Source organism: Zalophus californianus, chromosome 4, assembly GCF_009762305.2.
Source record: "Zalophus californianus isolate mZalCal1 chromosome 4, mZalCal1.pri.v2, whole genome shotgun sequence".
Classification (NCBI taxonomy): domain Eukaryota; kingdom Metazoa; phylum Chordata; class Mammalia; order Carnivora; family Otariidae; genus Zalophus; species Zalophus californianus.
This window is the reverse complement of record NC_045598.1, coordinates 90,747,283-90,770,850: the sequence shown is the minus strand read 5'-3', so window position 1 is coordinate 90,770,850 and position 23,568 is coordinate 90,747,283. Positions and strand designations below refer to the sequence as shown.

At 37.2% G+C, this 23,568-nt stretch overlaps 1 protein-coding gene across 2 annotated transcripts in view; it reads left to right on the top strand.

Annotated features, from left to right (window-relative positions):
* VAV3 (vav guanine nucleotide exchange factor 3) overlaps positions 1–23,568 on the top strand; it is a 356,625-nt gene that overhangs the window by 93,217 nt on the left and 239,840 nt on the right. The gene's annotated exons all lie outside the window — the stretch shown is intronic.

Here is a 23,568-nt window from a genome sequence, read left to right as displayed (position 1 = left end):
GCCCACAAGGGCTTTCTTTACTTTCTCTCCTTTGAGCAGTAAGTGGTTTGCTTGTATTTACGTAACTAAGGGAGAGTTCTCCAGTGATTCCTTCCTGAACAAAGAAAGCTTGTTCCAAGGCCTCCTTTTGTGTCTCCTTAAGCCTAGAAGGAGGGGACAGTTTCTGGCCTTCCCTAATGTGTATGTCCTCTGGTTGGCTATTAACACAGTTACTACATTATTAGCAGTATTCTTTTTTTGTTTTGGGGCAGAGCTGGCCTTTCTACCAACCTCTACATCTGTTTCACTCTTTGCTAGTATATTTCACAGGGCTACATAGTACTAGACAGATTTTCCCATTTCTACTATCCGTCACAGAACTCTCGTACCTGAGCCATGCAGGATCATTCTTTACACCTTAATGATTATTCAAGTGCATTTTTTTTTTTTTTTTTGGTCTGCTTTCTGATTGTTTTTGAGCCAGTTTAAAAAACTCTTCACTCTTCACTCAGTTGAAAACTTCTAGAATAACATTTCCCAAGGAAGCTCATTGTCTTGAGAAATACTAATAGATAGCTTAGGAAAAATACTCTTGTCCAAATAAGTTAGTTAAACTGCATATTATGTCCTCTCTATGGGATATGGCAGAGTAAAGGCACTGAAGACTCTTGCAATGAGGAAAACAGTTAAACTTTTGCTTAAATCTAGGATTTCTAAAATTTGTGTATGAGTAACTATTTCGGTATCACACAGTCACTTCAGACTCACTATGTATAAAATTGAACTAGTTTTTTTATTCTTTTCCAGACCATTTCTATTTGGCTAAAGCTGTTGCCAGGGACTAAATAGTTACAAATGCCTCAGTTAAGGCCCTCATCCCTGGGGTTATTGAAATAGTCGTCTAAGTAGCTCCCCACCTTCAGGTTTGAATCACTCCAAACTAGTCTTCAGAGTAATCTTTAAAAAATGCAGAACTGATCCTATTATTCATAGGTTTAAAACTTGACGGTGGATCTCTGTTGCTTATAAGAGAATAAAGTCCAAACCCTTTTACAAATCAAAGTTGTGATCCAGACCCCCTGTCTGCCTTTCTAAACCATATTCCTTGTTTCCATATTTCTTGTTTTCCTACCTCCATTACCCACCTTGCTTCAGTCACACCAAACTGCTGAGTCATCATCACTCTCCAGCTTAATATTATTAATATTGTTTCCTTTGCCTGGAGTGCTCTTTCCTCCCTATACCCCTACCCCTTGTCTTTAGTGACTTATTTGAAGATCACACACATAAATACATTGTTTGAAATCTGAGAATGTGTGATTTATCTAGAACTCTGGTTGTAGTTGATTCTTGGATGTACTGAATAACCCCCAGGGCCTGACTTTGCTAATGTGTCTCTGCCTGTTTCCTCAGTTCTAGCTGCACCTTTGTCCTCCTCTTCTGTCCTGCACAAATTTGACCTTGACACATGAAATCCGCTCTCTTTCTTAGCTCATTCTGAGACTTTGAGATCAAATAAACCTGGCTTTCCTCCTCCCCCGTCCCCGGCTACCAATGTGGGGAAGTTACTCGACTTCTCAGGGCCTCCGTGTTTGGACCTATGAGATGGCCCTGATGGTGATGCTTACCTCCCAGGGCTGTGGTAAGGAGTGTGCATCCGATTCTGTGGTGATCTGCACATCTAGCACGGTGTGGGGTGCAGTTCACCCATCATTCTCTCATGCTGCAAATGTTTACATGCTTGTTCTGCCGGGCACTGCCAAGTGCTGCTTAATCAACGTGGACAGGCAGTCTTCTGCCAAGTTGCTATTTGAGTTTAGGAAACAAAACAGGTAAGGCATAAATAAACAAGATAATTACAACCAATGATAAGTACTATTGAGGAAATAAACAGAGGAGAATGATGAACTACTGGAGGAAGCCACTTTAGACAGGGTGGTAAGCAAAATCTGTTTAAAATGCTGGAGATCAAGTGGGAGGCAGATGTTAGTGCTACTGCATACTTAGTAAAAATTAAATTTTAGCTAAGTTACAAAGCAAATTTTAACTAGATTCTAGTCCCACTTCTTCCTGCAGAACCCCTTGGGATAGTCCTTTAACTTGGCCTCCACTTCCTCAACTCTAAAATCTCATCTGATTCTAAATTGCCACTTACTGGTAAATGTAAAAAGTACACATTGTATTTTATAAAGTGATGTTTTGGTATTCTTAGATGTGTAGTCCTCTCTAAAAATATCAAAGCTTAGGCTTTTAGCCCAGGTCTATTCTATTTTCAGTAATATCGACGTTCCTTTAAAAACTTGAGAATTTATAGAGACTTAACTGTATATATACACTTATATACACACATAAAGGCATTATAAAGAGATGGAAGCATGTTAAAGAATATTGCTTTGATTTTGCATCTTTACTGGATATAGTTATAAGAACATGGGTAATTCCAGAAATGGAAATCTAGGTTAAGAACTGAAACTGAGCTTCTCTTTGCTGTGTCAAGGTTTCCTCCAGAGATAACATGGAATCTTTTGGGTAGTATTTTTTAAAAATTCTGTATTCTTAGCATACATGTAAATAAGCACACAGATACAGGTTTACAGATATACCAAGATAACTATACGAAATATAGATATATCACCTGTAGTAATTTATTTATTGCACCTTTTGTGTATAAGTATATGCATAAACATAATTTATGATTTTAACTTGCATGCATATATTTTAAGTACCACATAACTGCATATTGTAATTCCTATTACATGATGACCTATCTGAGCTTCATTATATCTTTGGTTAACGTTGTTTACATATCATATAAGCTATTTTTTAAAAAGGCTTTTAAACCAAAGGTGCTTTGCATCCTCTCTTTAAGGAATGCACCATATTGCAGAAGATATAAGTAATTAAATCATGACAATATAGCATGCTAAGTGCAATAACTGACAAATGAAAAGACGCTGTGCAAGAGAAAGGGATCAGCTCTTCCTAAACATGGTTAAGGAAGGTGCCTCAGAGTTTATGCTTCATCTAGACAGAAAAACAGGCTGGGGTGCTGCTGCTGTTGGCTGTTGTCAGGAACTTACCAAAACTATGTCTTTGTTACCATTTTACTTAATCCTCACAGCAACCCTATGATGTTGGTATTTGTCCATTTTATGGCTGAAGAAACTGAGGCTCAGAGTTACAAAAACAAATCCTAGCTTGTAGGCAAAGCAGTGTGGATCTGAGACAATGTCTGCCTAACTCCAAAGGTCCTGTTCTTAATGATCTTACTGCACTGCTTCCAAGCAGAGCACAGTGGGAAAGCACCTTCTAGGTAAAGGGAAGGTCCTCTATGAAGATACAGAAGGGGGATCCGTGTGCAATGTTTGGCGTTCTGCAGAGTCCTCGTAGCCTGTCTGTAAGATGCAGTTGGGGTGAGCAGGACCTTGAGGGCCAGCAGAGATTGGGGCCAGGGTGTGTGGGCACGGATTCTGATGTCGGGCCGGAGAATAGTTTTTAACAGACATGAGATGACCTGTTGTACACTTGGCCTAAGCATGGTCATCAAGGGGAGACTGTGATGCCGGCAGTTGGAAGGGCAGGTGAGACTAAAGCAGTATGGTTGAAAACTATGCAGATCTTTTCAGAGCAATGGCAAGACAGGCTTAGAGCTTGAGAGCTTTTCAGCATTTAGGAATTGATGTGACCACGGAAAGGGTAAGCAGAGGGAAGAGAAAACCTTGAATCCTAAGGTTCTCCTGAGTGGTTGGAAAGGAAGTAGAGTTCACTGAAGGGGAAAAAGTGGAACAACAGCAGGTGCAACTTAGAGTTTGTTTTAATATAAGAATTCTAATGGCGTTTACGCTCACTTTCTGTAGATGTGTTTTGCAACCCATTATTTATCTGTTTTATTTTGCAAACTATATTTGACATCCTTAATTTTCCCTGTATTTCAATTTTGATTTATTACTTATTTTTTAATTTTTGTACTTGCTGCTTATCTAGTAGAGATTTGGTCTTTGGTAGAACAGGTAAAAACTTTTTTTTGAGTTTACTTATTTTTTAAAAAAATTGTAACATTTAAATTTTTATAGTAGGAAACCTTCTAGGCATTTTTGTCTGTTCCAAAGGTATGGCCAGTACATGCTGATTAGTACACACATTCTCATTCACAGATTAGCTTTTGGGACATACCTCCTCTCAACGGTGTTCAGTCATATTACCTTAAAAGTAAGGTGTAGTTTATCCAAAATACATACGGAGTTATCAAGTCTAATTTGCTTTCAGTAAATTGTTGCTGTGAATATGGTGGTTGAGAAATCCACAAGGAGAACTGGTTAACTCCAGTAGGCGATATAATAGCCAATTTACTTTTCTGTACAAGCAGCAATGATGTCAAAGTCTTGGCCTTTCATCCCTTAACTGTTGTGCCTGTGCATTTCCTGTGAACATGATCCTCTAGAAGAGGAGGATGGTATTTTCCATATTTATTCTCCCTGTTTTTTTTAAATGACTTACGCACATCTGTAGCAATAAAGGAGTGCTGGTGTTCGCATTCCATGCTCAGAGGAGAGGTATGGGGCCAGAACTGGATGAACGCTCTCATCTGCACAGATTTACCAGAGGAAACGTGCATTAGGAGTGTTATGAACACCAAACAACGACAGGAAACAATCCCTGGGAGTCATGCAGCTGTGTGGAGTCCAGCCACACAAGCTTCCTCTGGATAGAGTTTAGTTTCTGAGTTGCTTAATTTCTACCTACAGCGCCTGTGTCTTTTGGGGACTGTGTTGGAGAAATACTAATTGATTATGGGCCTTTCTCTGGTTTGCCTCAAAGCCATGGGGGTATGAAAAGTCCTGCTGAATCAGCACAATGTCTGAAAACTAAGTGTCAGGATGAGCCAGACACAGAGCAGACAAAAATCATTAAGTTGGAATGAATGAATGGCATTTGCATCTTCCAGGAATATTCCTCCTTGGAAATTGCACATGAGCAATTTCACAGTAAATGTGCTTGGGGACCCTAGGTGTAGGCTTTACCTTGCTACTCTCCTCCTGTGTTTCTCTGTAAAGAATAGGAAGAATGATGCTTGCTGCTTCTGGGTGGGCAGAACCTCATAGATTTCTACTCTCTAAGCTGTCTTTTTTAAAGTAGTGGCCTGCTCATACTTGACCTTAGACAAAATAATTATCTAGAATGGTTGTGTTACGGCATGGGAGGATGTGTAGTACACCATTTTTATTGGTCAGCCTAGGTCAAATTTTGAAGACTGATAGCATTGGCTGTGGATTGGGTAAAGTAATAAAATGCATAGAAGGCCAGATTCAGGTTAGAATTAACTCTGTGTCTTTCCTTCTGTCTATAGTGTTTAACATTGCATTAGCAGCAATCACTGCTGATGTTTTCCTAATAGCCTGTTAGGTTTCTGGGAGGAAGCAGCAGAACAATATGAACTTATTGATTCCCAGATAATAAAGTACAATTTCTTAGGGAGCTAATAATTGAAAATTTTATGGCATTATAGTAAAACTACTATAACATATAGTAAAAAGGAGATGGCATAAGTTAGCATTGGTTTTCAAAAAAAAAATTGCTGAGGGGTTTTCACATTTGTTGTAACTTGGGGTTGGTCAGTAGATTGCCTCCAAAACTTTCATAAGTGTAAATAGACCCTTAGGTAGATAAACAAGCAAACATATATATCATTTTTTTATTATGTTATGTTAATCACCATACATTACATCATTAGTTTTTGATGTAGTGGTTCATGATTCATTGTTTGTGTATAACACCCAGTGCTCCATGCAGTGCATGCTCTCTTTAATACCCATCACCAGGCTAACCCATCCCCCCACCCCCCTCCCCTCTGGAACCCTCAGTTTGTTTCTCAGAGTCCATAGTCTCTTATGGTTCATCTCCCCCTCCAATATCCCCCCCTTCATTTTTCCCTTCCTGCCATCTTCTTCTTTTTTTAACATATAATGTATTATTTGTTTCAGAGGTACAGGTCTGTGATTCAGCAGTCTTACACAATTCACAGCACTCACCATAGCACATACCCTCCCCTATGTCTATCACCCAGCCACCCCATCCCCCCGACCCCCCAGCACTCCAGCAACCCTCAGTTTGTTTTCTGAGATTAAGAATTCCTCATATCAGTGAGGTCATATGATACATGTCTTTCTCTGATTGACTTATTTTGTTAAGCGTAATACCCTCCAGTTCTATCCACATCGTTGCAAATGGCAAGATTTCATTCCTTTTGGTGGCTGCATAATATTCCATTGTATATACATACCACATCTTCTTTATCTATTCATTTGTCGATAGACATCTTGGCTCTTTCCACAATTTGGCTCTTGTGGACATTGCTGCTATAAACATTGGGGTGCATGTACCCCTTCGGATCCCTACATTTGTATCTTTGGGGTAAATACCCAGTAGTACAATTGCTGGGTCGTATGGTAGCTCTATTTTCAACTGTTTGAGGAACCTCCATGCTGTTTTCCAGAGTGGTTGCACCAGCTTGCATTCCCACCAACAGTGTAGGAGGGTTCCCCATTCTCTGCATCTTCGCCAACTTCTGTCATTTCCTGACTTTGTTAATTTTAGCCATTCTGACTGGTGTGAGGTGATATCTCATTGAGGTTTTGATTTGGATTTCCCTGATGCCAAGTGATGTTGAGCACTTTTTCACGTATCTGTTGGCCATTTGGATGTCTTCTTTGGAAAAATGTCTCTTCATGTCTTCTGCCCATTTCTTGATTGGATCATTTGCTCTTTGGGTGTTGAGTTTAATAAGTTCTTTATAGATTTTGGATACTAGCCCTTTACCTGATATGTCATTTGCAAATATCTCCTCCCATTCTGTCGGTTGTCTTTTGGTTTTGTGGACTGTTTCTTTTGCTGTGCAAAAGCTTTTTATCTTGATGAAGTTCTAATAGTTCATTTTTGCCCTTGCTTCCCTTGCCTTTGGCAGTGTTTCTAGGAAGAAGTTCCTGCAGCTGAGGTCGAAGAGGTTCTCCTTTAGGATTTTGATGGACTCCTGTCTCACGTTTAGGTCTTTCAACCATTTTGAGTCTATTTTTGTGTGTGGTATAAGGAAATGGTCCAGTTTCATTCTTCTGCATGTGGCTGTCCAATTTTCCCAACACCATTTGTTGAAGAGACTGTCTTTTTGCCATTGGACATTGTTTCCTGCTTTGTCGAAGCTTTTTCTGTTCCATTGATCTATGTGTCTGTTTTTGTGCCAGTACCATACCGTCTTGATGATTACAGCTTTGGAATAGAGCTGGAAGTCCGGAATTGTGATGCCACCAGCTTTGCTTTTCTTTTTCAACATTCCTCTGGCTATTCGGGGTCTTTTCTGGTTCCATACAAATTTTAGGATTATTTGTTCCATTTCTTTGAAAAAAGTGGATGGTATTTTGATGGGGATTGCATTGAATGTGTAGATTGCTCTAGGTAGCATTGACATCTTCACAATATTTGTTCTTCCAATCCGTGAGCATGGAACATTTTTCCATTTCTTTATGTCTTCCTCAGTTGCACTCAGAAAACTATAAAATATAATTTTCTGATAACATACTTAAGGTCATGATCATTTCTGATGGTTTTTTATTGGACTTAACATGTTCTTTGTTTAAAATTAAAATAAAGCTTTCTGTAATCCAGGGCACTTTTTTAAAATTTATTTTTATTTAATGAAGTATAGTTGACATAATCCAGGGCACTTCTAAAAGCCTTGGCTACATTTACTACAGGAGGGGCTCAGTAAAGTTTTTTTGTAAGAATCAAATAACTCAAATCTTATAATGTCCAACAATTTACAAGTGCTTTAGGACTATTATGTACTATGTTCTGAAGCAGCCATCCAGAATTATTCAATATATTTTCATACAGAGTTTAAATAGAGTAAGTATACTCTTATAAATCAATATACAGTAAAACATCCCTTTCATCAAGAAACTTCACAAGAATCTTTGAGTGAGTCATGAGTGCTTGAGTTCTAAGATTTTCATCTGGCTCAAAAAAAAAAAAACATTTAAGCCTTTTAGACCTTGTCAAAATGTCAACATTCTTATCTAATTCTGCCTAAAAGAACCCTGTAATTTTAAGAACATTGAAAGATTTAGATACCATATTCCTGCCCATCAGGTTACATTTCCATGGAGAATTTACTCAAATATTATTAGGTATGACTCACATTTCCAGGATATTCTGATCCAGAGGTTTCACTGATTTTTTTTTTTTCCTCGCATGGTATTATATTTAAATTTTTTTTTAGATTTTGATTTTAGGGAAGATAATGACTAAAATTTTGAAAGCAGTAGTTTTGGGGCAGTCGATTAGGAGAAAACAAATAGTTTTTTAGAAAGATCCTGTATTTCAGTCCTTCCAGAGGTCATTCTTAAAATAAAGATGTTGTTTAAATCTTATCCTCTTAGTAGCAAAGAAATGGAACACAAACAAGAGGATTTGCTTATAATTGGGTGGATTTCTCCCTTTAAATTGTTGTTATATCTTTAATACTGAGTTACCACATTGACAAGAACTCCCCCAATTCAAAAAATTATAAAATTTTATATGCATATTTCTTCATTTTAGGGCCAGAGTGGTTGCACTTGTTTAAGATAACCTTTTCTCCATCTCTGTTGTTGTTAGCATTAGTTAAATAAATAAAGCCTGTCCCTAATTTGGGTCTGGTCAATAATGTAATAGTTATATCCTCCTCTTTTCAATGAGAAATTTCCCATGTAATCCATACAGCTTTCTCCCACATTCGTTCTCTCCCTAGTACCAGCTGATCTAGAAGGAATATGGAAAGCATTCTTTATTCCCCCAGTAGGAAGTTTAGCATGGTCTCTTGGTGAAGTTGACAATTCTTTTTCTGAGACAAGAATCAGGGACAGTCAGTCAATTTCCCCCTTTCATTGTGTAATCATTCTGAGTATTTCATGAAAAAAGCTTTTAGTTTTGTTACAGAAAAAAATGCCAACACCCATATTTGCCCAAAAAACCATATGAATGCCCACAAGAAAGTTAATGTTAATGAAACAGCAGTTGAAAAAGTACAGAAATAGAATCTCTTCCACACTTAATATCTTTCTGCTGTTCCTAAACTTGCACAATTCATTGTCATGGAAAGTGTTACTGTACTTTTGAAAGATTCAACAAAATTCAAAATCCAAATTTAGGATTTCTAATAAACATAGACAGTAGAAATGATACTAATTATCACATACTAAATGAGATTTTCTTTTGGCTGAAAAGAATGAAAGTAACATATTAGTAACTTAGTAATACCAAGGCAATCTTTATCTTCATAGATAGCTTTTCTTTAGTGCCTATATTTACATCTGTGAAAGTTTATTAGCTTTTTAAGCTTGATCTAAGTGAACATCAGTATGTAGAATGATTAAAATCTGAAGGCAGTCAGGATTTTAGCAGTGGTACTAACCAATTATCCAAGAAAACGAATTTAAGGAGAGAAGGAATGGGTCTTCAGTTTTCTCACCATAAATCAAATTATTTTACTTATTTTTAAAAAATTTTTTGTTGTTATGTTAATCACCATACATCATTAGTTTTTGATGTAGTGTTCCATGATTCATTGTTTGTGTGTAACACCCAGTGCTCCATGCAGTACGTGCCCTCTTTAATACCCATCACCAGGCTAACCCATCCCCCCACCCCCCTCCCCTCTAGAACCCTCAGTTTGTTTTTCAGAGTCCATCGTCTCTCATGGTTCGTCTCCCCTGCCGATTGCCCCCCTTCATTCTTTCCCTCCTGCTATCTTCTTCTTCTTTTTTTTTTTCTTAACATATATTACTTATTTTGAACAGTTTCTGGGAGGGTTAAAACAGAGGATGCTTTATGGAAGACCTTCAGCATAATGCTTGTTGCATGAGTGTGTGCTAGAAACATATTAACTGATAAAACATGTTTAGATATGTATTGGACAGAGGCTATTCTTTTCATATATTTACATATTGTTCCTCTTCTTTTTTCACTACAGTTTGCATTGCATAATTTGCATCAAATTGAGGTCAAAGGTATGAGTTTAATCTTTGAGAACCAAATAATAGAGGTATGAAAACCTAGATAAAACAAAAGACATAGAATGTCTACTACCGATTACTCAGTAATCAGTGGCCATATTAGAATTTATTATCCATTTAGAATTTGTGTGTGTGTATATATATATGCATATATATATATACACACACATAAGCTGAACCATATGAAATTAATATTTCACAAAAATTAAAGTTTAATGTGGTTTAACCTAGTATTTTGGTTCTAGATAGCTTAGGAAGATGATGCTTGTTTTAAAATGAGAAGGGCTGTCAGTGTAGATGATAGAGTTGATGTTTTCTGCATGACTTTTTTTTAAACTAGAACCAAACGAGTATGTTTTAACTTTGACATAAAAGGGAACTTGGAAACAATAACAGTATTGCTTCTATTTCTGTAATAGGAAAAACTTCTTTGAATTAGGAGACCTGGGTTTGCGTAATGGAGTTCTTCAGTTCTCTTATGATTGCTTGACCTCTCACTTGTTAAATTACCTCTTTGCCAATAAACAAAAATTTAATGTTGACTATTTATTTGGAAAATCAAATTATCATGAATTGGGCTTGCTTTCAGTGGGCCATGTGTTAAATAACATAAGGTCTGTACTCATCTACCTGATTCTTTGTGAAATTGTATTTCTATGTCGATAAACGAAGATACCTTAGCATTATGTTGCCTACCAAATTTTAATTCCCTCAGGAATAGTGACTCATAGTGTCAAAGATAGAATTTTTTTCCATACCTTTTTTCTGAAGAAAAAACATTGTAGGGACTTTGGAAAACAATTTTTTGGTTCTCCCCATGTTCATCAATGGTAACAAACACGGTGCTCAATATCTGGCATTCTTTTTATAGCACATGTCATTTTGCAAGTACCAAACCTTATTCTGCCTCAAAGGGTGGTATTAAAACAAACCCTGAAAATAAAGAATATGTTGTAGGTCTCTGAAATCTTATACATCAGAATCACATGGAAATGAATTCATGGCTTTCTGTTTCATGCAACTATGTCACAGTCTTTGAAGGGATCAATTAAGGGCAAATTTAATGATTTATTTTTCGAAGATAAACTTCTTGAGTTTATCAGGGGAAGATAATGACATAAGTTTAAAGATGTTCCCTTAATTCTGTTTCCTTTAATCATGTGGAGAATTTGAAATTAATAGTTCTCTAGACGGTTATTCAGCTAGATGAATCTTGTTCAGATTGAATATTTGAGTTGGTGGTTCTGGCCCTTTAGCATGAAATTTTTAGAATGATAATCTGAGACTGTTGCTTACCAGAACATGGTGAAGAATTTGTGTCCATTACTGTGGCTGATTATAAGGTTTTTACATGTCTTCATGATATGTATTTTTGAAAAAACTTTCATTTTTAACTTTATAGTTAGAAATTACTTGATCATTAGAGTTTTACAGTGATAATTAAAATTCTTACTGTCTTTAAGTTTCAGCCAACTCTTGAGATACAAGTTAGTTAGCAAGAGAATAAAATGAGAACAAATCAAAGTCTTGTCTGTTAGTCAGAAGCTTGATAGGCAAGTTAAATTAACTATGAAAATAGTCATTTTGATTTTTAGGATGCCTTAGAGGGAAACTGCCCGTTGAAGTTTCACGTGTCTTCCAATCAGCAAATCAGTATGTTGGGTAGAAATTTCAGTTATCTACTATATTCCTGTCTTGATTTTGGTTCGAGCCAGAAAAATTGATATGTAACAATTCCTAGAGTAATGCAATGCCCCCTGCCTAATAGCTCTCAGCTCTTCCAAATATTGTAAATATAACCCCTGGTTTCCAGAAACATAGCAATGTTGAGATGTATTCATGGAGTGACATAAATCATAATCATGTATCTATGGCTCTCACCAATACTTTCACTTTCCCTTCTCACCTTGTTATTTCTGGGAGTCCTGAATCATGTCAGCTCTTGAGTAGTTCTGTTGGCTACCATGGGGTTACCTTCATCTTGCTTCTTACCTGCTCCACCTGTTCTCGTTAGTGTCCTGTATGAGCTTGCTTGTGAGTGTGCATGGGATGCACTGATGCTTCAGAAGGCTCCAGGTTTCTCTGTTGTTTTGTGGGTTCCCTTGTCAGGAAAGGCTGTTGGGTTATCACCATGGTAGTGCAGCCTTTGAGGACCAGCTGACCACCTGAAAACCCCAGGGCGGCAGAGCCACAGTGTTCTGGACAGAGTGCAAGGAGACTGCCTTTCTCAGCTCTCTTAGTACTTTCTTCCTCTCTTATCGCCTGTACCTTCCGGGGCTTGCCATGTATTCCAAGGGTAGAGGCAAAGGAATAAGAGTGAGCACACCATGCTGTTGTGGCACTTCCTCCCTCTCTGTTCGGGAATCTTGCTTTGAGTCCTCTTTTTCTTTCTGATGGCACTGTCATTAGGGTGAATTTCATTGCATTAGGTTCCTCAGTCCCTCACAGAGTTAGATTTATAGTGAGTCACATACCAGTCTTAACAAGAAAATCAGGCATGGATGAAACACACAGATTTGGTGTAGGTTCTAGCAGTAACACAATCCCTGCTCCTGTTCTTAAGGACTTTACCATATAAATGGAGTTTAAATACAATAGATTACATGTAAAGCCTTCTTTGTGATGCTGTCATGCTAATTGACCAAACCTGTTCCTTCTTTTGGGGCACATATTAAACTGCATTCTCTAGGCTCCCTTGCACTTCGATGTGCCCATGTCACCACATTTATCTGTGTAGAAGTAATGTGTATCATTTTCAGGCCTGACCCATTAAAAACCTTCCAACTGTTATCCTCCATGTTTTTGTATTTGTTTTTCCCATCTACCAACTGAATACAAAGGTCCTTGAGTCCTTAGAGGATGGTGAAGCCACAGAATGGATGGATCCTGGGTTCCTGAATCACTGTGTAGGGAAAAGTTGCTTTTTGACCATGAATACCATTGTTGGATTTGTATGTGAACAAAAATAAACTCTTACTATGTTAAACACTGGAATACGGGGTTGGTTTGTTATAAAAGTTAGTGTTACTTTATCACATCATTTTTCAGTAGTTCTCAATCTTTTTTGCCCTCATACACCTGAGAGATGAGACACATCAATACTCATCATTCACTATGGCAGGGAAAAGATATTTTCAAGGTGGGCATAGAGGTCACTATAGTCACATGTTGCAAAAGAGGTTGAGCTGGAAAATTGAAGAGAAATGTCATTAGATTTAGTAGTAACTAGACCACTGTTGGAATAGTTTCAGTACAGTGAAAGTGACAGGAGACCAAACTGTAGAAAGATGAAAAGTGAATGGCATATGAACAAGTGAAGACAGTGAGTGAGTGAATTTATTGGAGATATTTGATTCTAGCAATGCAATCATAGGATTGTAAAATTCATGGAAATAAAGGAATTGTTTATTTTTGAAGCCATTTGCTAAAAGCTAAAAGCTGTACAGGTAAAGATCTTCACTGACACAATGATAGGGAGAACTTACAGTCCTGTTTGACCATGATGGACTTGGTTTATGCCTGTTGACCCAGTGCAATTATTAATAGTGCCCTTTCATTCTTAGTGGCCTAGTTTGGATAAAAATATACAGTGTGGGGGCACCTGGGTGGCTCAGTCAGTTAAGCATCTGACTTTGGCTCAGGTCAATAACCCGGGATCAAGCCCCCCTGTCAGGGCTCTCCACTCACTGGGAAGTCTGCTTGTCCCTCTCCCTCTGCCCTTCCCCCTACTTGTGTGCTCTCTTTCTCTTGAATAAATAAAAAATTAAAAAAATGTACAGTGACCACAACACTCTCACAACCTCCTCTGAATATGAGAGTAGCTGTTAAACACATAGGTATTTAGCTCATGAATAAGTTACTGTTGTAGCCATGGAATGTTTTTAAGTTATATTTTATGAGGGAGTTGAAAGATTTGTTTCTTTATTTTATTTTATTTTTAGAGGGCCTGTATGAGCAGTGGGGAGGGGGGTTGGGGAGGAAGGGGGAGAGGGAGAAAAAAAATTTTTTTTTAAAGATTTTACTCATTTACTTGTCAGAGCACACAAGCAGGGGGAGTGGCAGGCAGAGGGAGAAGCAGGCTCTCCACTGAGCAGGGAGCCTGATGTGGGACTCGATTCCAGGACCCTGGGATCATTACCTGAGCCAAAGGCAGAAGCTTAACAGACTGAGCCACTAGGCGTCCCAAGAGGGAGAAAATCTTAAGCAGGCTCTTTGCCCAGTGCAGAGCCTGATGTGGGGCTCAGTCTCATAACTCATGAATGACTTGAGTTGAAATCAAGAGTCAGATGCTCAACTGACTGAGCCACCCAGGTTCCCTGTTTCTTGTCTGTAACAACATTGCAGAATTAGCCCTAATAAAGAACTATATTTAGGACCTAGAATGTAGGATAACTTTTGCTGCTTCTGATGATTTAGTTTGTTTCTCTTGTTTCATTATTTATGAATAAATATATATTTTATAAATATAAATATATTTGTAACTTATAACTTATATATTTTTAAAAATATATAGTTTTGTGTATATATATGTTTTGTTTACTAATATTTTGTTAAGGATTTTTGCATCTCTTCATCAGAGATAGTAATTTGTAATTTTTTTTTCTTGTGGTATCCTTGTCCAGTTTTGGTGTCCTTGTCTGGTTATGCTATGGTTATGGGTAATGCCATTCTCATACACTGATTTTGGAAGTGTTCTCTCCTATTTTTTTTGTAAGACTTTGAGAAGTATTGGTATAGTTTTTCTTCAAATGTTTGGTAGAATTTACCAGTGAGGGCAGTCTTGAATTTTTCTTTGTTGGGAGGATTGATTGATTGATGAGTGCTTGCACAGGCATGAGCAGGGGAAGGGGAAAGGGAGAGGGAGTGAATCTCAAGCAGAGTCCCTGCTGAGTGGGGAGCCCAGTGTGGGGCTCTATCTTATGACCCTGACTGAGATCATGACCTGAGCTGAAATCAAGAATCCAGTGCTTAACTGACTGAGCCACCCAGGTGTCCCAAAGGAGGTTTTTGATTACTGATTCAGTCTCCTCGCTTGAGTTGGTCTGTTCAGATTTTCAGTTTCTTTATGATTCAGTCTTGATAGGTTGTATGTTTCTAGGAATTCATTTCTTCTAGGTTATATAATTTTTGGGGGGCATTTAATCATTCGTTGTAGTTTCTCATGATCCTTAGTATTCCTTTGTTGTTGGTTGTAATGTTTCCTCTTTTGTTTCTGATTTTGACTTCCCTCACCTCTTTTTTTCTTAGTCTAGCTAAAAGTTTGTCAATTTTTTCTTTTCAAAAAACCAGCTCTTAGTTTCATCTTTTCTATTGTCTGTCTAGCCTGTGTTTCATTTATTCCTAATCTGATCTTTATTATTTCCTTCCTTTTATGAGCTCAGTTTTTTTTTCCTTGTTCTTTGAGGTATCACGTTAGTTTGACATCTCTTTTCTCTTAATGTAGGTGTTTATCACTATAAACTTTTCTCTTAGAATTGCTTTTGTTGCATTTCATAAGTTTTGATATGTTGTATTTCCATTTTCATTTGTCTCAAGATTTTGTTTTCTTCCTTTTTTGATTTCTTCTGTAACCCATAGGTTGTTCAAGAGCATGTTTAGTCTCCACATATTTTCAAATTATCCAGTTTTCTTTTTGTAACTAACTTCTAGTTTCTATACCATTGTGGTCAGAAAAGATGATGGTCAGAAAATATCATATCACCATATGATTTCAGTCTTAAATTTATTAAGATATTTTTCTTGGCCTAACATGATCTTTCCTGGTGAATGTTCCATGTGTGCTTGGGAAGAATGTGTATTCTGCTGTTGGATGGAATGTTCTGTATATATTGTCCATTTGGTCTAACATGTAGTTTACATCTAGTGTGTTGCTTTGTTGATTTGGTGTCTGGATGATCTGTTTATTATTGAAAGTGATGTATTGAAGTCTTCTACCATTATTGTATTGCTATCTATTTCTACCTTCAGATCTGCTATCTTTTGCATCACATAGTTAGGTGCTCCAATGTTGGGTGCATAAATGTTTATAATTGTTATATATACTTTTTTGATGAACCAAACCCTTTATCATTATGTAATGGGCTTGTCTCTTGTTATAGGTTTGGCTTAAAATCTATTTTGTCTGATACAAATATATACCCCACCCCACCCTGGGTTTCTTTTGTTTTTCCATTTGCAAGGAGTATCTTTTTCCATTCCTTCACATCCAGGCCGTATGTGTCCTTAAAACTGAAGAGAGTCTCCTGTAGGCAGCATATAGTTGAGTCTTGTTTTTTCATCCATTCAGCCATCTGTGTCTTTTGATTGGAGAATTTAACCCATTTACATTTAAAGTAATTATTGATACGTAAGGACTTACTATTGCCATTTTGTTAATTATTTTCTGGTTGTTTGTAGTTCCTTTGTCCATTCTTTGCTCTCTTGCTGTCTTGTGATTTGATGAATTCCTGTAGTGGTATGTTTTCATTCCTTTTGGTCTTTTATCTGATTAACTTTGATTCCCTTATTTCTGTAGAACTATTACAGCTTTTGCTTTGTGGTTACCGTGAGGTTTACATAAAATATCTTATAGGTATAACCGTTTATTTTTAGCTAATAACAACTATAACTTTGAACATATACAAAAGCCTTATGTTTTTATACTTCCTCCCCCACATTTTATGTTTCTGATGTCACTATTTACACCTTTTTATATTGTGTATCCATTAAAAACTATTGTAGTTCTAGTTATTTTTAATACTTGTCTTTTAATCCTGTACTGGAGTTATAAGTGATTTTCTTACCATTATTAGAATATTACAGTATTATGAATTTAATTAAATATTTACATTTACTAGTGGGTTTAATACTTTCATATGTTCTCATGTTATTAATTAGCATCTTTTTGTTTCAGCTTGAAGAATTCCCTTTAACGTTTCTTTTAAGGCTGGCCTAGTGGTGAACTCCTTCAGCTTTTTTTTGTCTGAGAATCTTTATCTCTGCTTCAGTTCTGTAGGACACCTTTCCTGGGTAGGGTATTCTTGGTTGGCAGTTTTTATTTCTTCCAGAACTTTGAATATATCCTTCCACTACCTTCTGGGCTCCAATGTTTCTGCTGATAAATCTCTTCATAGTTTTATAATGGTTCCTTTGTATATAACAAGTTGCTTTTCACTTGCTGTTGTTAAAATTCTCTCTTTATCTTTAACTTTGGATTCTTTAATTATAAAGTGTCTTGCTGTGGGTCTCTTTGAGTTCTTCTTTGTTGGAACTCTCTGGGTTTCCTGAATCTAGATGTCTGTTTCCTTCCCTGGGTTAGGGAAGTTTTCAGCCATCATTTCTTCAAATGTTTTCTGCCCCCTTCTCTCTCTCTTCTTCTGGGATCCCTGTAATGTGAATGTTGATCCACTTGATTCATCTCATAAGTCCCTTAAGCTATCTTCATTGCTTTTCATTCTTTTTTCTTTTTGCTGTTCTTGTTGTGTGAATTGCATTGCTGTGTTTTTGAATTCATTCATCTTTTCTTCTGCCTCATCTCGTTTACTATTGAATCTCTCTCCAGTGTATTTTTTAGTTCAGTTATTGTATTCTTCAAATCTATGATTTGTTTGGTACTTCTTTTTTTAATATTTTATTTATTTATTTGAAAGAGAGAGAGAGAGAGCAGGAACACAAACAGGGGGAGTGGGAGAGGGAGAAGTATGCTTCTCTCTCTGAGTAAGTAAGAGCAGGGAGCCCGATGTGGGACTTGATCCCAGGACCCTGGGATCATGACCTGAGCCGAAGGCAGATGCTTAATGACTGAGCCATCCAGGCACCCCTATGTCTTAATATCTTCTGTCTCTTTTGAAATTCTCACTTTATTCATTCATTGTTCTCCTTACCTCTGTGAGCATCTTTGACTGTTATTTTGAATTTGCCACCGGATAAAGCACTTACCTCTTTTTTATTAAGATTGAGTTCTTGAGATTTATCTTGTTCTTTTGTTTGAAACACATTTCTATATTACTTCATTTTCCTTGACTCTGTGTTGGCTTCTGCATATTAGATAAAACAGCCACCTCTCCCAGGCTTGACAGAGTGGTCTTGTATAGGAGACATACCTCATCAGGGGACCTGGCCAAAGCTCCCAGTTGCCTCTCAATCCTTTGTGGTTACCTAAGTTACTGTCTTTGTTCTCAGTGGTTCCGAATAGTTGAGGGTGTTGCAAGATCTGTCATTATGCCAAAGGACAGGATCACAGTCAGCACCTAGATGGAGGCTGATTAGAAGCTCCACCTGTGGCTGTAAAGATATGCAGTAAACCCCTTCTAGGGAGAAACTGGGAGATGGACATTTTTGCCTGCTTCCTCTGTGCTGAGCCAGGATATATATCCATGGGTACTCTTGCTCTGCTGTTTTAAAAAATGGCTTCTTTGTTAGCTATAGTCCTATGGGAATGGTGAATGCAAGTCCTGTTGGCTATCAGAGCCAGGTTATTTGGGGGTTTGTGTCTTGGGTGGCAGCCATAAATTTGGGGTGGTTGATGTGTGGATGAGTTCCTTCCAGGGAGATACTGGTGACTTGGTTTTATTGTTGGAGTGAGCTGGAGGGAGAATGTGGGGGAAATGCCTACTATCTCTTCTGTGTTCTGGTGAGAATTGCATTTGGAGCCTACATGGATGCTAATTAGAAGTTGGGCCCTCAGGCAGCAGATTGTAAAGTGTTTGTTTAGGCTCCTTTCAGAGAAAGATAGAGATGGGCATTTTTGCCTTCCTCTGTTCTGAGCCCTGGGAGGATAGCCATGGCAAATGCTTGTACACCCATTAATTGCTCTCTTGTTTGCTATAGTCCTTGCTATAGAACACAAGCCCTGTTAGCTTTCAGAACTAGGTTATTTGGGGTTCATCCCTTGGGTGGGAGCCTTAAAAACTGGGGTGCTAGATGTGTGGTCTAACCCCTTCACTCTTCAGGGAGAAGCTAGAATTTGGCATTCCCTCCCAATTATACAGTGCTGTGCCAGGGATGGGATTTATGGTGAGCGTGTGTCTCAGCCTTTCCCACCTGTTTCTGAGTATTTTCTCAGTCGCTTGAAGTATAGGAATTACTTGTCTTTTCTGGGTTTCTCTGAGAGGGCATTGCTCTGTATATAGCTGTATATTTGGTGCATCATGGGAAGAGGGAAATTCAGGAGCCTCCTATATTGCCATCTGCATTGCCATTGTCTGCAGTCAAAATGTTATTGTTTTAACTCTTCGAATGGTTTCTGGCACATTGTTTTTGGTCAGGATTTGTTATGGTATATACAAAACTTTAGAATGATTTTTGACCTAGTAGTTGTACTTTTAAGAATTTATCTGGGGAAATACTCAGAAAATCTCACATACTTAGATACTAGTTGATAGATGCAATGTTAACCTAATAATTTGTGATAAAAAATGGAAGCAATTCAAATAGCCATTTGATAGAAGAGAGTTGGTTAAGGTGAGTTTCAAAAGTACAGTGGAATAATTTGCAGCCATTTAAATATTTTGGTAGAATAATAGAGTGATGTTTTTATAAAACCCTCACAATAAAAGAAAAGTGGGTTATAAAAACAGCATGTAGACTATGATCCCAGTTTTACTAAGAAAAGGTATAAACCTGGATGGAAGTTTACCAAAATGTTAACCGTGTTTATTTTTAAGTGGTTAGATTACAGATGATTTTAATGTTTTTCTATATTTTACAGATTGTATGCAAAGAATGTCTTACTTTTTTAATCAGAAAGAAATTTTATTTTAAAAACACTTAGGAAAGATTTTGAATAGTCTCCTAGGAAAACACTTGTGAATTCAATTTTTTTGGAAGGTTGTATATCCTTAGGAACAAGAAAACAAAAAAGGCAAGAAATTTGGAATTTTATTATCTTTACAAGGGAAAAACCCTTCCTATATACTCTTGTCAAAAATTTGTATTAAATGTACAGGTGCAATCTCAATTCCATTTTAATAAAAGTGCAAACCTCTGGTACTCATTCCTCTAGCATTGTTGCTTAGCACCAGAATCCCTGGTTGGAGGTATAATTCATTTGTGCCTCTCAGGCCTGGCCTTTCCAGAAATCAGTTCCACCTTGTTGAGAGTTAGAGATGAAAAAAAATATATCACTGTAGTGTAACTGAAATCATATTTCCATTTCATTGTAATAAAATCTGAAACGTTTAAAAAGTGTCTATTTTCAAAATCAGCAAATGAGTAAAAATGGAATCAATTTTTCTACTTCTCAAAATATTATTTACAAAGCACTTTATTGATTTGATTACATGTTTTGTAAGTGGTATAGATTGATGTATTTGTTGAAACACATTTAGCTGATGTTGCCTACATTAGATACATTAAAAAAAAAGACTGATCTATTATCTGTTGACTTCCAGCAACATCCTGATTTGGGAGGAATTATTTTCAAGCCAGTTCCCTTTGGGGACAGCATCTCCTGCGAGTACTTCTGTTTCCCTTTGACTTCCTGTGTATTGAAAAGAACTCTTAAGAGCAAGTATAGGGGTGTGTTGTGACTTTTTTTTCCCTCTTGCAAATAAAGATGAAAATATTCTTACCCTGTGCCTATGAATAAAATGCTTTCCAACTTAATTGACAAGAGCATTTAAAATCAAGATAAAATAAAAATTCCCTCTTGGGACATAAAATTTGCCTTAGTGTTTTTCTGGTTAAGGTGGGCTGGGTGTTATAATCAAATGAAAAGTGAATAGATATGAGAATGACTATTTTAGAAAACATCTGTTCCAGGCCATGTGATAGTGATGATTGGAAACCCATGTAAGCCAGAATTTAACCCCCTTCCTTTACCTCCTCTCCCTGTTCTTCTTTCTCTAACTTTGGAAATGAAGAAAATTCAGTTTCCATGTGGTGCATGCTTCTCTGTACTATATCCATCTCTACCTTGTTTCCAACTGCACCTTGGGTCTTTTCTGTTTTTGCTGCTGGTCACCACCTAGAATGTTAGGAGAACTCTTCTCCTCTAAGTCATGTTGCTGTGGAAGGTAATGCCAAGGGCATGTTTACCTTGGTTATAGCTTGGTTTCCTACCATGCACCAATCCAAAAGGAAAAATGTGTGATAGACTTTGTTAGATATTTGTAGATACCAGCAAAGAATAACAGGAAGAAAAATCTTAAAAATGGTTAAGTAATCTGATAGTTCTATACATTAAAAAAACAAGGAAAACTTGAATGAAAGTTAAACCCTCTCGTAAGACAGTCCCATCCCAGATACTCCTCAGTTCCTGGTCTGTTTCTTTGTTGAAGTTCTTTCTCCTTCTTCCAGGAGAAAGAATATTCTTCTTTCAACCTGCATCCTCTGTAGGGATATATTTCACGCTAGGATTATCTACCACAACTCATGGGACACAAGCCTTATCCAGCAGCATTGTGTGAGTTTATAAGTTCAGCATAACACTGTGGAGTGAGGGGGTTGGGTGAAGAAACTTGGTGCAGATAGTGTGGGATGGTGTTGGGCTTTCTAGGTCCCAACCCTTTCTGTATCTGCTTGCTAATGTGGAGATTTGAGTATGCCTTCTCATTCTTTGTTAACTAGTTTGCTAGTTAATTCAACTACCTCCTAAAAAATATACATACATAAATTTATCCATCCCCTGTACCAAGTAGTAACTCTAAGAGATAGTAATCTACACTGGGTTAGTGAGGACTCAGAGTTGTAAATAATTGAAGTCCAATTTGAGTTACCACTAGTACTATTGAGAGCTAATATTAAGCACTAGCTATATGCATTTGTATTGTGTTAAGGGCTTCACATATATTATCTAGTCAAATTCTAGTAATAGCTTAGTATGTAGGTACTTTAATTGTCCCAATTTTATATATGAGAAACTGAGGCATGAAGAGGTATAGGTAGCTTACTCACAATGGCACATATTAGAGCCAGGATTTGAATCCAAGTAGTCTGACTCCAGAAACTTAGGCCCCAGAGTGGGCATAATGTGGAGAATTTGTTGACTCATACATCCTACCATTAATCTCAACAGGCTAAACTGTTGAGAAGTACAGCGTAGAAGTGGGCTTCCGGAACACTTGGAACAAGGAATTCAAATACCATTATTTCCCTTGCCATCATTTATCTCTACCTTGTCTCAGTATGCTTGCTTCAGCTCTCTTTGTAGACTGTATCCTCAAGATGGTAGAAAACATGGTAGATGACCACCTGTAGATCTTGACCTTAATATTTTGCAACTTCACAGCTGCAATTATAAACAAACAAAAAAAATCAGTGGGAAAAACTTCCAGATAGATAATACCTCCTGCATAATTCTGTGCTCTCTCCCAATAATATCCCCCAAACAACACAGAGCAATACAAAGAAAAAAATTTAGAAATGAGGATCAAGAATTAAATTTCAAATTAACTCTAAGTAAAAAATAAAAAAGCAAATCTCCTTAAGCTGTCTCTCATACTCGTGCCTCAACCTTTGCCATGAACAAGAATGTTTCATAAACAAAAAGCAAAAACAAAAAAAACCACAAGAACATGCGAGAGAGAGGAGGAGCCCACAATTGATGTGAAAATACTATCAAAGAGAAAGTCTATTTGGGTGAAAATCCTTAAAAAGTTTGACTCACAAGGAAAGACCCAACTGTACACTGTGTAAAAGAAACACACTTGAAACAAAATGATTAAGAAAGACTACAGATCAGAGGAAGAGACTGTTTTATCCCAGGTTGAGTTAGCTGTTTGCCCCCCCCCCCCACCCTTATGCCACTAACTATGGTCAACAGTATAGTGTGCTTTTGTTCAGCCATTCTGTCCCCCCCATTCCCTTCATTGGCCGGCCACTCAGCTATGTCCAGAGTAGTGGACTCTTAGAATTTGGTAGCTTCCTCTGGAACTAAATGTTTATAGCAGTGTCTGAAAGAAGGGTTCTGTCTTCAGAAGAAGAGAGAAGTAGTAGGGAGACAATACAGATGTTAATAAAAATTTCTGGAAGTTGTGTTTCAGTACTGTCTCTGATTTTTTTAAGTTTTACTTTTATTTAAGTACGCCCTACACCCTCCGTCAGGCTCAAACTCACGACTCTGAGATCAAGAGTCACATGCTCTCCTGATTGAGCCAGCCAGGTTCTCCTGTGTCTGATTTTCGTTTTTGCTAAATTCATATTTGTTTCAAAGCGATTTGCTGCATAAGCCACAGCAGTTTTAAAAAGTTGATTAATAAGTAATGAAACTGTCTAGAACAGTGCTATCCAATGCAAATATAAGCCACAAATGCAAGCCATATATGTTCTATTAAATTTAAAATTTTCTAGGTACCACATTAAAAATAGGTGAAATTAGTTTTAATAGTACATTTTATTTAACCCATTTTCTCTAAAATACTATCATTTTAACATGTGATCAATATAGAAAGTATTAATGGGTTGTTTTACATTCTTTTTCCCCTTATTCTTCAGTATTCAGTTTGTATTTATATTTATAGCATATCCCAATTTAACCTAGCTTCATTTTGAGTTGAGTAGTACTGGACAGTTCAGATCTAGAGAAAGGGATAATCATTTGCTCATTTTAGTATAATGAATGAAATAA